Below are 17,767 nucleotides of genomic sequence, written 5' to 3' on the forward strand. Positions count from 1 at the left end.
GTCAAAAAATGAGTTCCACAGGTGACTAGTGGATGTGTCCACAACCAATGGATTTGACTTCGAATATACAAGAGTCAAAACAGCGAGTTTCACAAGTGACCAATGGATTTTTCCATAACTTGTGAATTTGACTTCAAAGATGCAAGAGTCAAACCAGGAACCAAATTCACTCAAGCATTGACACAACTCATGAATTCTTAATTAACACATAAATTTTTACTGCACCTGAACCAAATTAACAATAAACTTTGGAACCATACTCACTCCACAAACCTTACCCAAGACCTCAAATTTAACCAAATCATGCTACTCCAAGCAAACCACAATTTCATCATCACAAGGAAACATATCCAATCTCTATTGCACCATGGATTTCCCATATGCTGAAGAACAATCATGAAAACCATTTTATTCCATACAACATTTCACCTCTACTTTTCTAAATGACAAATTAAGTTCATCAAATACTTCAAACAAAATTTTCAATCAACTTACCTCCAAACGCCCTGCACTTCACAAAAATTCCATGCTTATTTCAACCATAATTAACACTCAAAAGAAAAATAGGTTCCATTTATTTACAACCATGGCTCTAACCTCAAATAAATTCATATGGTAACAAGATGAAGATCAAAATCTCTAATTTCCCCCATTGATTCATCTAGACCAAAAATTAAAGAAGTTAGATTAAACTTCTTAACCCCACCATTAAAGCGATTTTCCATCCATCTCATCTCATATTCACCACAAGAAACATTACAATAATCATAAAAACGAAATCTTTCCATACACCACAATATCTTTCCATACACCATAATCTTAATCCCATATGATACATTTCACACTACCACGACGAATTCAACCATTAAAGAAACTTCTTATCTTATTCCATCCCTAAGAACGAAATTACCCTTTTATAATTCCATATTTCAAAATGCAAACAATTCTCTATACATAACCACAAATAATGAGAACAAGGCTTAACACCACCCCCTTACACCAAAATCCACTAGCGTAAAATAGGCTTTTTATACCGGTTAAAACCGGTATAGAAAGTCCTCTTGGAAATGGAAAGTTATGTAAGAAAAAATGACTTACTATACCAATTATAGTTCCAACCGATATAAAAAATTACACATTTTACACCAAGTATGACCTCAACCGCTATAAAAAGTGATTTATAATTTTTTGATGAAAAAATCGTCTATGCTTCTTACCATATACCAAACCTGTATATAATTACACAAAACATCCAGAAAAAAAATCTCATTCAATCTAATATTTACGTGAAATAGAATCTAATGTTTATATGAAATATAATACTATTCCAAAATGAATTACTATATAAGTCATAAAATACCTAACATCATCTTATATACCGTATATAATTACCCAAAACAACCAGAAAATAAATCTCATTCAATCTTATATTTACATGAAATAGAATCTAATGTTTATATGAAATATAATACTACTCCAAAACGAATTACTATATAAGTCATAAAACAGCTAACATCATCTTATATATTGTATATAATTACCCAAAACATCCAGAAAACAAATCTCATTCAATCTAATATTTACCTGAAATAGAATCTAATGTTTATATGAAATATAATACTACTCCAAAACGAATTACTATATAAGTCATAAAACACCTAACATCATCTTATATAAACACTTAAAAGAAACGAAGTCCATTGCTCACGAACTTCCTTCAAGACTTCTTGATCCATTAGAGATGTGTCATTGAAAATCTACACAATGAATAGTTGCGTCAACAATCTTTTAGTGATAAATACTTAAGATTTGATTTATAAATTGTACATATTACCATATCCCATGAGTCAACAATATTTGCGGATATGATTCTATGCATGTGCCTCATGGTATAATATCCATACTCATAGCTTCCCGGTTGACGTGAGCACTACAAGTTAAATTCATATAATATCATAAATTTGATAATTGTATTTCAATAGTTTGAAGATTAACTACTTACAGTTGGCGCAATGAACTGCAACTTCTTTCTAGAAGTGAGTTGTTGTCCCTGCAACCTAGAATAAGCCTCAACCGCTCTGTAAAATTTAATGTATATTGAAATTGTGCCTAATATGGAACTTAGTAAAATTAAATTATATAACACAAAAAATAAGTTAATAAAAAAAAAACTTACGCTTGTAAAGTACTTTTAATTTTCAAAGTGTTTATAATGAACACAAAAGAACCACAACAAACTTCTGAGGAAGAATTACTAGGAACTGCCAGTGACCCCTACAGATTCAAATACCATTATATACAATTAAGTTTTACATGAATATAATTTAATGTATAAAAGACATTCTTACTGCTGCAAATAAGGTGCTAAGTACACTTCTTTTTTCCCAACATCAAATGCCTTTAATAGGTACTTTTGAACCTCTTCACTTTTATTCCCAACGCCTTGAATGGCAATAGGATCAATAAATCCATATATGTGATCATTCTTCTTCTCAGTGCATCTACGATGTAAATACCTTAAACATTGAAAAATTTGAACTCATCACACACCCACACTTATCCTTTTGCACTCTTGGGCAAAATTTAGCAATTTCACAACTTTTTTCCGAGGTCTTTTATTCCATATCTTCACTGGATTAAAGGAATGAATACAAATGGAAACAAATCAATATTCTAAAAATCATGTTGTCATGCACATAAAAACGGAAAGATTCTATTTTTCACACATGAGTGAATCTTTTGAGTTTACAAGATAAACAAATATGAAAGAGAAACACTCACGTTAAATGTATATTTTCTCACCAAAATTCGCTCAAGTGTTTTGGTTTGTGTTTCCACTCAAAATACCCATGCAAGTAAACACTCCCAATGCTTAGCAAGATTTTAATATTCCTAGCTTTCAGAAACATGCATTCAAAGATCATGAGGACTTTTCACAGGTTATAATCGGGCCAAGGCAAAGGTAGGAAAAACTTTAGGATTTGTGTGTTTTTGAAATAGTAAGGTAGAAAGAATTATGGAGCATAGTTTCAAAAACAATCCCTTTTGTCTTTTTTTTTTCTTTTATCCTTTGTTGCTCTTTCTCAGAAAGCAATAATTTTTCATTTCAACACTCTATCATCAACAATTTTTTTTCTTTTGCCATTTTTTTTAACTTTGTGGGGGAAATACTCACCCCCACACTTTATTTCTCAACTAATCTTTACATAATCCACTAGCTCCTTCTTTCTCCTTAAGGTAAGGAAAAAACTTGGTCTTTTTCTTTTTAAGGTTTAGCAATATGCTCAAAATAAGAAAAAGAGGTTTAAAGCTCAAAAGGTCTACCAATGGATCAATGTCATGGTTAGCTTATTTGGCCAAGTAGCTAAAAATAAGAAATGCCCCAGTCATATCAAATCATGCAAATTCACTTAAGATGCAAAACAAAAGAATCAAGCTAAGCATTCTTAGTATAAACAAAACATGAACAAGTCACACAAGAAAAATAAGAATGACACATGGTAGTCCATCCTTCACAATAAAGTTCAAAACTCACAAGGTCAAAACTCTTTCACAAAAGATTTATTCCAGAAACTCTCAAATCAACTCAATTAGTAAATCATAGAAACAACCACTCATAGCATATGACTTTTATTTTCCCAGAAATATGATTGTTTCAATTAGTGAATCAAATCCCAAAATCCAATGTCAATATGTTTTATTGAAAGCATTTTTTTATTTTTTTATTTTTTGTTTTTTTTTTAAGAAAAACAAACAGAAAACAAAGTTAGAAAAGAGAAAAAAAAACAAAACAAATAGAAAACAAAATCAGAAAAGGGGGAAAATAAATTTTCTTCTCACACCCCACACCTTATCCATGCATTGTCCTCAATGTATTCAATATTATAATGAAAAGAAAAAGTATAAAGTGTACTTACCTCCTCAAGGCGGAAGGTATGTGGGACAAGTCAAGTTCATCCCATCCATCGTCTTATTCACCATATCTTGATTTTCATTAAATATCCGAAGACGATGCCCATTAACTTTAAAAGTTCTTTATGAGGATTCTTCCTTGATCTCTACCTCCATAAGGGAAGACTTCTTTAACAATGAATGGTCCTTCCCAAGTGGAGCGCAACTTACCACTCATGTGACCAAGCTTGGATTTGTATAGTAACACCTTCTGGCCTACCTTGAGAGTTGCTATGTCAGTATCCTTCTTCTACTCCCTTAGGCCTGTTTATATAGGCTTCAATTGGACTTGGACTTTATCTGTCAGTTGCTAAAATATTTTATCTTTATTTAATTAATTAGCAACTTAATTTCTGTCCAATTTCCAATTCTGCCCCTCTTATTTGACCATTTTTGCAGTTTTGACCAGAGTTTGACCAGTTGACCTGTTGACCAATTTGACTGTGCAATGAGAAGCTGACACGTAACAGTGCATTTTCTCTTTCTACAATTAGGGTTTCTACAGATTGGAGATGCAATAACGGCTACTCCTCTATTGTCGGTGCTAGCTTGTGGTGGTGGCTGCCTTTTCTTCTCTAGCGATGGTGCGGTGGTGGAGGCGTGAACTTTGTTGGTCGCTGTTGGTTCGCGTTCACGAACGGTGGTGGAGTGTAGGCGGTGGTTGCTACCTGGATCTGGATCGCATTTTGCTACTGCTTCGCTGTGGTTTCGTGGTGTGCAAGGTGCTTAGAGACGCTACAATGGCTGCGGAAATCTGATCTGGCTCGCGATGCAACTATTGTAATGGAGGCGCGCCAGTTTACTTCGTGGAGGTGTGGCAGTTTCCATGGCTGTTCGCGGAGGATCTTTGTTGATTCAATGGGACTCTCGTTGGTGATGGTTCCTGTAGGCGAGAAGGATGGTCACGGTGGTTGCTGCAGAGATGGTGCGAGGTTGAAGGTGTAGGCGACGACCGCCGGTGGTGCTAATGGGATAGAAGAAACTGAGGGTTAGGGTTTCATGTGTGAGATGGAGGAGATGATGACGTGGCAAGCTCTGGTTGGTCAATTTGGTGAGTGGAGGATTATGACACGTGTCAGCATATGGTTGGACAGATTTAGAAGGTGAGCATTACCACATGGCATAATCTGGTTAAGTGGAGTTTAAGTGGTAGGAGGGGTGCAATTCAGTAAAAACTGAGGGTGCAAAATAGGTTTTCTTTTGTGGTCCACTTGCAGGAGTAGTGTGTAAATAAAATCTGGGGGTGCATTTAGCTCCTGATTTATTCTTTTCCAGAATTTCAAGATTTTGGACTTATTTTGTAACTTTGAATATTTCAAATCCAAACTTTTAATGACCCAAATTAAACTTCAGCTGCATTAACAAACACTAAAATATCCAATAATATTTTATGCAACTAAAATCAATTTTTACTCCATTTTTAGCTTACGTACTCAATAAATCCAATAATCACAAATCCTAATTAAATCAATCCTTAAGCACAAAAATTGTATTAAATCCCCAAATTTACACATTAAATGAAGGTAAAAAATTGAAATCATCAGTGATCATTCTTCTTCTTAGTGCATCTACGATGTAAATACCTTAAACATTGAAAATAAATAATATAAGAATAATGTATTGAAAATATTCAAACTTCATAAAAATAATAAAAGTTTACTTACAACAACCAAAGTTGTATTATTGATATACATAACATATCAGTGCCAGAGAGAACTTCAAAAATATCCTTTTGACACATAAAAAAAGGGGTGTTGAAGGTCCTATTTGTGGCTTAGGGAGGCATTTCTAATTGTATAGGTTGCAAGGCGATAGTCGCTGCCATTGCACCAAGTCGTTCTAGAATTGTCTATTGTGGTAATAATTCATTCACATCTTCCTTTTTTTGTACTTTAATCTGCTATACATATTTAAAGTATTAAATAACATCAGTATACATCGATGTAAATAAATGCATAATTATAACAAGTAAGGATAATTACCTCCTTTGCAATTACTTTTGCTAATCTAACTAGCCAAAGGATAAAATTTCCAAGGGCTTGCCCCATTGTCTTAACCTCTTGAGTGGGCACTGGGACTTGAGCAGTAGCATCTCGAACATCTACAACCACAACTCTCATCACATCATTTGCAATGGTTGCATGGTGTATGGTTGACTCCAATGCATACATTTTTTCTAAGGTAACCAAATAATATTTGTAAAATAAATAAGACAATATAATTAGGCTAAAACAAAGACATGCAAAACAATATAATTAGACAAATTACCTAAAGCCACCAAGGACTGTAGGAGATCATCAATGAACAACTCGTAATCTGTATCAACATTGAGAGAAGCCTCTTTAAGAGGAACATCACAACTCCCCTTTGTGCTTACAAAAATAAGAGAAGGTTGTTGAGGAGGATTACAAGGCTGGGCTGAGGAACAAACCACCCACTTTGACTTACACAAATGAATGGTCTAGCTTCCTGTACCTGGGAAATGTTAGCTAAAGCTCCGATACTCGAACGGTGGAACGCAGTAGTTCAAGGAGCAACTTTGAGAGCTGAAAACCAGTGGGACAAGGTTAGAACGAGTCTCCTAGGACAAGCTCTAGCGGGAAGCACAAAGAAGAAACGAAATGGACAAAGCTCGAGTTGGGAAGGACTTACGCAGAGTGGAAGAACGAGATTGAGCTTTCTTGGATATGGTGATTCCAAACCCTAGCAGAGGTGATGGCAGCAGGTCAAGGGAGTGAGAGTTCTGTGTTACAAAAAATGAGCACAAAGATTAGGGACAAAATAAAAGGGCCTTACACTTTACATATTAAATTAATTCATAATTAATAATAGAAAATTAAATTAAAGGTTTTGATTAGTACAAATTTTTTTAACTATTTTTTGTATTAATGTATAGTTAAAAATCATCCAACTCTATGAAGTTGGCAAGTTATTGTTAGGTGGATTTATTTGACACTTCTATATTTAAGCAACAGCCAAACAGTTCAGTATCGTAAACTAATACTGAACAAGATATGCCAACTAGGTTAACTAGTTCAATAATCCAATTATAGGTCACTGATTGATGTGATGAGATGAACAAGGAAACAACACGTTGAATTGAACAGTAAACAAACAAAAATTATTCATTACAAGAATAGTAACCACCGAACTGACCTTGAAAGGATGCACAGAAGATCGATATTACCAATCCCAAAGTCTTCCCAAAAATGAAAACCTCTACAAAACAAAAACAAAAACTTCTTCGAAACAAAAATGCTTCTACAAGAGCTCCCGGATCCTTGTTAGATATGCTTTTAAAGCCGACAACAACCTTGCCATATTAAAAAGTTAATGAAGTAAAGCTTCAAAACTTGTCATAACAAGCTTCCTATGATTAATAATGCAATAATAATAGGACTACTGAATGCTAGTATCTGAACAGACAGACTACTACCATTAGTTATTTCCAAGATTTTTAAGAAAACGTCCTTAAAATTTTAATACTAATAGTTAATATGGCAATTAACTGAGCTCAGTACTCGGTGATTACTTTATTCAATGTGAATTGAATTCACTACAACAAAAGTAGATTGTATTATAAGAACTTTTTTCAATAAATTTTTCAATAAAACCTTCATTTACAATGTCATGAGTTATTATTCTTGAAATGACTTTTATGTAGATTAAGGATTGGATTTTAAATCTAATTCAGTTTTACAATAGCTACTTGTAAAATGAAGTTTCTACTCGTTTATTTGTAAGTTTTTGATGTGGACTTTCAGCTGCTTATGAAAAAGATATTCAGTAGCTCAAAAAATAATTAGAGATTTTTTAATACCCCATTAAAACTTATTGATTGTTTCTTAATATACAAATAGAAAGTTGTAGATGGTAAAATAACATGGATGTTGGCTTTTTTAGAAACCAAAAAGTAGGGAAAGTGTAGTAAAATAGAATATTGTAGTTGTTTAATGATTTCATTTGTATATAATGGTGTGTTTAAACTTTAAAAGAGGCTTTTTCTTATGTAGGTGATGATTATGAACATGTGTTGTTTATTAAGACCTAAAATAAGTGGGTGGTGCATAATAATGTATAACTACTGCTAGACCTACTCTTATTGTGTATTTAGTGCAACTCTATAGGCATGTGTAGTGAGCATGCAAAGTTGACATTCTCTTTCATTGTTTATGATTAAGAATAAATGAGCGATAACGTTACTTGATTCTAAAGCCTAACTCTACGCCTTAGACGCTTATAGTCCTACTTACCCTATATATTCCCTCCCTTTAATTTTCCTCTTCTTCATGGACCACCCTTTTACTTTCTCCTTCTTCTTTCAATTACTTATTTACCCCATTGAGTTAATTTAATTAACTTCACCAACCGTAAAAAATTTCCTGTACCAGACTTAATTTGCTTTAGTTTCACTAAAATAAAGGCACAAAAGTATAGTGTTAGTGACAGTGAAGAAGCTAAGTTAATTACTAGCAAAATGTCACAATCACAGGCACAGAAAAAAGATATTATGCTTGACTTCAAAGTGTATATACATATAGGAAGCTACCTCAAGTCTTAATCTCAAGTGTTAATCACAACAACTTGTCATGGCTCTATACATGTTCTTTGGAAAGCACAGTGGGTATTATTGGGGGTGGTGTTTGTTTGATGAACTCAACTAACGGGAAAACGAGCAGTGTTTCTCTAAATTTGTGTCTGTGCTGCAATCTATCCCAATTTTTTTTTGAAATGTAGTTTTCATCATGTACCGAGAAAAAGGTAGGATGATGAATCTCTTGCTTCTAAAAAGACTTGGTCTCTATAGTCTCAATTTCCGTGAGAGTGAAACTCGGCAACACCTTCTCATTTTTCTTCAATAAATAAATCACAGAAATAGTGAGCCACAGTTGTTGTACTCATTGGATCCGATACAGAAAAGTAGTGGATACACATATACATATATACTAACTAGTTCTTGCTTAGGGTTTTCAGCATTTTTTTTTCTTTTGCCTCTCTTCCAACAAGTACCCTGTAGCTACCACTTCGAAATTATTTCTATCACTCTCCCCTAGACAATGCAGTGAAACTGAAACAGTCACACCCCTCTTTCTTTCTCTCATATAAACTGCATCTACATTCACATTGACAACAACTTGCATACTTATATATAAATTTTAATAAAATGTTGTATTATTATTCATTGTTGAAACCAATAGAATTGAACTAGTCTTTGTTTATATTTCTTTTTTTAAATGAAATTGTTTATTTCTAGGCAAAGGCTATTTCTACCTATTCACTATCTTTCAATATTTCTAGAGTTAGGATTAGTTTTCCCACAATTGAAGTTGGATTTGAGCATCTGAATACTGAGGCAGAAGCTTATGTTGGCAGCAGCGCCTTACCGACATTCTTTAACTTCATTCTTAATACAATAGAGGTAAATCATGTATCGATTTGATACTTTTTTTCCCATCAAAACTATAGTTGCATTTTGTTTATCTTTGATCTACAACTAATTATGATGGATTTGATCTTTTAGAGTTACTTGAACTATATGCATATTCTTTCTATCAAAAAGAAGCACGTGACCATCCTTAAAGATGTTAGTGGAATTGTAAAAGGACTGTTATACGAACATAATAATATCACTAAAGTGTATTTAATCAAAGACTCCCCACTACTCCTTCAATTTTTATGGCCCCTTACACAATCATGTTTAACCAAACATCATACTATATCTTCCTCAAAACCTTTGGTTGTGCTTGTTTTCTGTTCCTTTCAACCCTACATTGATTTCAAATCTCATGAGTACCCGTTTTTGGTTACTCTATGTCCTTTACTATGTCAAAAGTTTATGTGATTGACAAAACTGCAGCATATCTTAGGAATATAGTGTTATAGTTACCTCAACCTGAAGCAACAACATAAATTGCAGCAAACCTTAGGAGTGGCGTAAGAACTATCCCCATAAATTAAAAATGCATATTTATTGCAGTTTGTTAAAATCTACAAAACTACCAAACTCATCATAACTTGACAATATAATTGAATGTTCATCAGAACAATGAAAATATGATAGAACTGCTGAAGATTCAAATGGATAAATGTGACAGTACTAATAATGTAAGCAGAGTGACTCATTGAATCAATTAACCAATGAATTTGGAATGCAATAATGAATGGACCATTCATTCCTAAAAATGTTGTTGATAACAAGCAAGTTGACAAGCCATGAAATCTTTGGGACAAAGGGAGAAAGTGATCAAGGATTGACCCCAACCAAGGATGGAGGCACATGCTTAAGAAGACTAAGCATGTTTAGAAAGGAAGTTCACTAATCATTCATCCTTTCATTTGTGTTTGTTATTTTTGATTCCCTAAGTTGACTTAGTTGAATCAACTTTAGTTGACTTGTTGACCTTTGATTAGGTTTGACTTGTTGACCTTTGACTAGGTTTGACTTGTTGACTATAGTTGACTTGACTTAAGCCAACATGCTAATCTATGTTTATTTGCTTTGTAGGTTAATTAGGAGTAAGAAAGCAATGCTAGGTGGCGCATGGTGATTGGGGAGCATAAATGATGTGGAGGAGAGAGTAAAGCAAAGGGCATAAAGCATAAAGTAAAAGGCATGAAGCAAGTGTACCTATGTACCTTTGGTCTCCTTTGTTTTTAGCACACTTTGGCCACTTTTTGGAGACATATGAGACACATTCTTTGTCTCCTTTTGTGCTAGAACGAAATTAGCCTTGCACACACCATAATTGGCTCTTTTGTCTCTCATTTTTGTAACCTTATTTGACCTAGTTTTTAGAAGCTAGGGTTAGGTTTTTGTAGAGACATCCTTAGGTATCTTTTATTTGCTTAGAGGCCCCTAAACTCTTCTATATAAGGGGTGCTCCTAGACATGTAAAAGGGTTGAACATTTTCTTCTTCCTTTAATTGTTCTTGGTTTTCTATGGGTTATATGCTTTCCATTTCCTTTTTGTTTTGAATCAATCCATCATCTTCTTCTCTTGAGCTTTGTGAAAGGAACCTTCACATCTAGATAGTTTGCTATCTTAATGTCCAGTGAGGATTTCACTTAGCTTTCTTAATCAACTTACACCATATTCAATAATCATAAAAGAAAACAACATAATCCTTTATCAGAAAGGAAGCTTTCTTAATATGACTTTAGAGTAAAGAACATCCTAACCTCTTTGTTGAATGTGGATGAGTTGTTTAGAGTTTCTTAATGCAAAGTGCAAAGGATATGTGGGATGCAGTTGAAGTCACACATGAGAGAACTAATAATGTGAAGAGAGCTAGGAAGCATGCTTTGACATAAGAATCTAAGTTGTTCAAGATGCATCAAGGTGAATCAATTGCGGAAGTTCGAAAGAGGTTTACACACATTATCATTAGATTCAAATAACACTCCTACCTTCTCGTGTTATAATTGTGGTAAATAAGGACATATAAAAATTGAATGTCCAAACATTAACCAAAGAAAAGAAAAAGGTGTTGACATGAAAAAGGAGAACAAGCCCAAGGAAATACATGCTTACATTGTGTGGGAAGATAATGATGATTCAACAAGTAGCTCATCACAAAATGGAAGTGAAAAAGCAAACTTGTGTCTCATCGCTGGATATGAATCATCATCATCAAGCCAAGTAAGTTCTCTGTCATCAAAAGACAAGAATGATTATAATCAACTATTTCACAACTTTGAAGAATTGCATAGTAAAGCTAACAAAGTTGTTGTCATAAACAATTGGTTGAAAGGTTTAAACAATTGGCTAGAAAACATAGTTATATGTTAGAATTAGAATTAGCCGATTTAAAAGTTGATTTTGAAAATATGGTCATGATTTACAATAATTCAACCTATTATGAAAATTAGTTGGCTGCAAAACCCGTGAAAGTTGCATTGTTTTAAAAAATCATGTTAAATATCTCTTAAGAACCTATGCAAAATTCATAAGAGAGAAAACAAACCTAGAAGTTGTTATTGGCTATCAAAATTGTGTTTTTGGAAAGGTTGGACTGGGTTACAATTCTGGTTATAAAAAGAAAGCTAAAAAGTTTGTAAGTTTCTTTTCCACAAGTGAACCAAATGATATGCCATTTATTTCTTGCAATTGTTGTATGAGAAAAGTTCATGCATATAAGAATTGTAATATAAGGACATATGAAGTTCCTAAAGGATTTTTTAAATGGATCCTAAAAGAACCAAGAAAAACTTAACCTTGTTGGACCCAACCAATCAAAGGGTACTATGTAATATGAATCTTTTTTGCAAGTCATAACAGGTGACAAGAATGACTTGTGATACCTTGGTAGTGGTTGTTCATGGCACATGATAGGTGACAAAACCAAATTTGCAAAGTTGACTTGAAGGATGAAGGTTTCGTGACTTATGGAGATAGAAACAAAGAAAAAATACTTAGAAATGAAATCATAAGCAATGGAGCCTCATGCAACATAAAAATTGTGCTTCTAGTTGAAGGATTGAAGCTTAACTTGATAAGTATAAGCCAACTTTGTGATAAAGGATTTAAAGTTAATTTTTAACCTAGTCATTGTGTTATCTTTGATGCATCTGGTAGCATAGTGTTAATAGGGAAAAGAGTTAATAACATTACTTGCTTGATTTGCATAATGCATGAAATAACATACAATGTTTTCTTAAAAAGAGGATGATACATGGTTATGACATAAAAGGCTTTGTCACATTACCAAAACTCAAGTTTGAGAAGGATAAAGTATGTGAAGAATGCCAAAAGGGAAAAATAACCAAGGTCTCTTTTAAACCTGGAAATTGTGTTTCAACTAAAATACCTTTGGAGGTACTTCACATGGACCTATTTGGACCTTCACGAACAATGAGTCTTGGTGGAAACTTCTATGAATTAGTAATAGTTTATGAGTATTCTAGATTCACATGGACATTATTTTTCGCAACCAAGAATGATATGTTTCATGCTTTTAAAAGGCTTATCAAGGTTTTAGAAAATGAAAAGTGTTCTAAAATTGTTTCCATAAGAAGTGATCATGGTAGAGAGTTTCAAAATGAAAAATTTGAACATTTTTGTGAAAAAAACATGGTATAAAACACAACTTTTCAACTCCTAGAAGTCCACAACAAAATGGAGTAGTTGAAAGAAAGAATAGATAACTTGAAGTACTTGTTAGGACCATGTTAAATGAAACTTTGTCACCAAAATACTTTTAGACTGATGCAATCAACACATCTAGCTATATTTTAAATCATGTGTTGCTTAGGCCTATTTTGGAGAAAACCCTTTATGAGGTTTTCAAAGGTAGAAGGCATGTTTTGACTCATCTAAAAGTGTTTGGTTGTAAATGCTTCATTTTGAATAATGGAAAAGAACAACCTGGCAAGTTTCAAGCTAAAGTAGTTGAAGGTATATTTCTTGGTTATGATACAAATAGTGATGCATATAGAGTATATAATAAAATGTTAACGACTGTTAAAGAGTATATGTATGTTGTATTTGATGAATCTAACTTTAAATTGCAAGATCAAGTGTTAAATGGCGCAGATGAGGAAGATATAATCTTGGAAAATCAATTTGGAGCAATAAATGAATAAGTTGAAAAGGAAATTCAGTTGACTGAAACAATAGTTCACAACTACTTATCTAAGAACTGGATTGCTACTAAAGGGCTATCAAAGGACAACATCATTGGTGACATTAATAAGGGAGTATCCACTAGACACAAACTTCATTTTTGTGAATATGTTGCATTTGTTTCACAAGTTGAACCTAAGAATGTGAATGATACTTTAAATGATAGTATGTGGATTATTGCTATGTAAGATGAACTTAACCAATTCACTAGAAATGATGTGTGGTCTCTAGTTCCTAGAAGTGATGACATGAATATAATTGGTACTAAATGGGTGTTTAGAAATAAAATATATGAAAATGGCAATATAGTTAGAAATAAAGTTAGGCTAGTGGCTAAAAGGTATAATCAAGGGGAAGGAATTGATTCTGATCAAACATATGCACTTGTGACTAGGCAAGAAACTGTGAGGTTACTATTAGTATATGCTTGCATGAGTACTTTTAAATTGTTCCAAATGGATGTGAAAATTGCATTCTTGAATGGTTTCTTAAATGAAAAAGTGTATGTATCACAACCTACTGGTTTTGAAGATCACCTTTATCCTAATCATGTTTTTAAATTAAAAAAGGTCTTGTATGATTAGAAACAAGCACCACAACAGTGGTATGAAAGGCTAATAAATTTTCTTTTGTCAAAAGGATATGCTAGAGGTGTTGTTGAGAAAACACTCTTCATTAGAAAACATGAAATTGATATAATACTTATTAAAGTATATATGTTCAAGATATTATCTTTGGTTCAAGTGATAACACTGTGTGAAGAGTTTGTTGCAGCTATGCAGGTTGAATTTAAAATGACTATGATGGGTGAGATAACCTACTTTTTAGGACTGCAAGTCACAACTCGAGCAATGAACATTTTTAGGCTAGTTAAAATACTATTTTTACTTGTTGAAAAAGTTTGAAATGGAGACTTGCAAAGAAGCTTCCACTCCCATCTCCGCAGACTGTTACATGTACTAAATGAGGCTGGGCAACAAGTTAATTCAATGGAATATAGAGGGTTGATCGGTTCTTTGCTCTATCCGACAATAAGTAGGCCAAATATTCAATTTAATGTGTGCTTATGTGCAAGATTTCAATCCAATCCAAAGGAGTCAAGTTACAAAGCTGCAAAGAGAATTCTCAAGTATCTAAGAGGGAAAATCAATGTTGGATTTTGGTATCCAGGTAATTCTAAGATAACTCTTAATGGATTTTCAGATTCTAACTATGACAAGTGGAACCTGTCACCCACCTACTTCGCTCAAGTTTGATATCATGGAATAAGAAGAAGAAACTTTATATGGCACTCTTCACATCTAAAGTAGAGTATATAACAGTTGGTCATGGTTGTGCTCAAATCATAAGGCTAAAGCATAAACTTTTAGACTATGGTGTGAAGTTGGTAAAGGTACCCTTGTATTGTGATAACACTAGTTCGATTAATCTAACTAAGAATTCAATACAACACTCTAAAACTAAACATATTGAGATAAAACATTACTTTATTAGATGATGAAGGATTGACCCCAACAAAGGATGGAGGCACATGCTTAAAAAGACTAAGCATGTTTAGAACGGAAGTTCACTAATCCTTCATCCCTTTCATTTGTGTTTGTTATTTTTTATTCCCAAAGTTGACTTAGTTGAATCAACTTTAGTTGACTTGTTGACCTTTGACTAGGTTTGACTTGTTGACTATAGTTGACTTGACTTAAGCCAACATGCTAATCTATGTTTATTTGCTTTGTAGGTTAATTAGGAGTAAGAAAGCAATGCTAGGTGGTGCATGGTGACTGGGGAGCATAAATGATGTGGAAGAGAGAGTAAAGCAAAGGCATTATTAAAGTATAATGCAAACTCTAGAACAATCTAGAAAAAATCTAAGATAGAGTTATTGAAATGTAATGAAACTTCTAGAGTATTGGAGAAAAGCTTAGGATAGGAGAAAAGTCAAAAACATTCTACTATGTAGAAAGATCTAGAACTATTTGCATTAGTTCTAGCTAGGAGTTTCTAGAATAATCTATGGGTCTATAAATACCCATGTATCCTACCATTTGTAACATGAAGAATAACTGATACAACATCCAATACAACTACTCTCAACTACAAAATACACTTCTCCAACTACTACTTTCACACTCTACTATCTACACATTTTCTCTATCCCTTCAACTATCCCGTTCACAACCTCAAAATACTATCAGTGGTATCAGAGGCTGGTTCGGTCATCTACTAGGCATAGATAAATTTTTCAACTACTTCAAAAAAATTAGAACTCCATTCTATACTACTTCCAAAATATTTTCTCAACCTATGACCACTACCAATCAAACATCATTAATTCCAGTACCTATTTTGACCGGAGAAAATTATGATTTTTGGAGTGTCAAAATGAAGATATTCTTTCGCTCTTATGGGACATTATAGAAGAGGGATTCACTATTCCAGAAGACACTTCCACTCTTACTACAGCTCAGAAGAAGGAGTTGAAGGAAAACAAACAGAAGGATTCAAGGGCTTTATTTGCTCTTCAACAAGCAGTTGATGACACAATCTTTCTGAGAATAATAGGTGCCACAAGTGCAAAGCAAGCTTGGAACACAATACAAGAGGAGTTTCAAGGAAGTGATGAGGTACGCAATGTTAAACTTCATTCTCTAAGACGAGAGTTTGAATTAATAAGAATGAAAGAATCTGAGACCATTAAAGACTACTATTCTAGAATAAAGGAAATAGTTAGTCAGATGAGAGCATATGGGGAAACTATTCTTGATAAAAAAATCGTTGAGAAAATTTTAATTTCTATTACCCAAAAATATGATGCAATCGCAATCGCGATTGAACAAACAAAAGATTTGGCCACATTGTCAGTAACACAACTAATGGGCTCTCTTGAAGCTTATGAACAAAGATTGAAAAGGCATGAAGAAGACTCAGTCGAAAATGCCTTTCAATCAAAACTAAAATTACGGTCTCAGAATAAAGAATATGAAGGAAATAAAAGTAGAGGAGAAATTTCTAGAAATAAAGAAAATTTTAGAAGCTTCCCTATGACCCGTCAAGGAAAATATCCCCCATGTGGCATATGTAAAAAGATTGTTGGCATCATGGAAAACCTCAATGTCAGTACTGCAAGAAATTTGGCCACGTAGAAAAGTATTGTCGTAATAAAAATAAGCATCAAGCAAACTTTGCTAAAGAACATAATCAGGAGCAGCGCTTATTTTATGCCAATCAAGATTCTCCTAACGGAGGAGAAAGTTGGTACTTGGATAGTGGATGCAGTAATCACATGGCCAAAGATCAAAGCATCTTCAAAGACATTGATAAATCTGTCAATGTCAAAGTTCGACTAGGAAACGGTGCCATAGTGGAGTCTCAAGGCAAAGGAACTGTCATGGTGGAGACAAAGAAAGGTACGAAATTCATCAAGGATGTTTTACTAGTTCCCAATCTTAAAGAGAATCTTTTAAGTATTGGCCAAATGATGGAGAATGGATATTCTCTTCACTTTGAGAAAGATACATGCAAAATTTATGACAGTAGAAAGATAGAAATTGGCCAAGTAAAACTGGAGAAGAGAAATAGAAGCTTTCTCATAAGCTTCAAACTTGGAACTAATATTGCCATGAAGGCAGAAGTTGATGACTCGTGGCTTTAGCATAGGAGATTTGGCCACTTCAACACATATGCCTTAAAGCTTCTATATAAGAAAAACATGTTGAGAGATCTTCCATGCTTAAAGGAGAATAATGAATCATGCGAAGGATGTCTCCTTGGTAAACAACATTGATTACCATTCTCGACCGACAAAGCATGGAGAACAAAAGACTTACTAGAGTTGATCCATACTGATGTTTGTGGACCAATGAGGACGCCTTCACATCACAACAATAGGTATTTCATCCTCTTCATTGATGACATCTCTAGAATGACATGGGTTTATTTCTTAAAGACAAAGTTAGAAGTCTTTGGAATATTCAAGAAATTCAAGGCCCTTGTCGAGAAGCAAAGTGGAAAATAGATAAAAGTACTTAGAAGTGACCGTGGAAAGGAGTATACATCTCGCGAGTTTGACAAATTCTGCGAAGATGAAGGCATAGAGAGACAACTCACAGTCGCATATACTCCACAATAAAACGGTGTGTCAAAAAGAAAAAATCGCAGAGTCATGGAGAAGGCAAGATCAATGCTAAAAGAGAAAG

General features: G+C 33.6%; 1 pseudogene; it reads right to left on the minus strand.

Moving 5' to 3' along the window:
* Positions 1 to 1,664: 1,664 nt before the first annotated feature.
* LOC146887694 (uncharacterized) lies at positions 1,665 to 14,512 on the minus strand (annotated as a pseudogene).
* Between the last annotated feature and the right edge of the window lie 3,255 nt (positions 14,513 to 17,767).

This window comes from Vigna unguiculata, chromosome 3, assembly GCF_037176805.1.
Source record: "Vigna unguiculata cultivar grain cowpea cultivar isolate G323 ecotype 2 chromosome 3, ASM3717680v1, whole genome shotgun sequence".
NCBI classification, from domain to species: domain Eukaryota; kingdom Viridiplantae; phylum Streptophyta; class Magnoliopsida; order Fabales; family Fabaceae; genus Vigna; species Vigna unguiculata.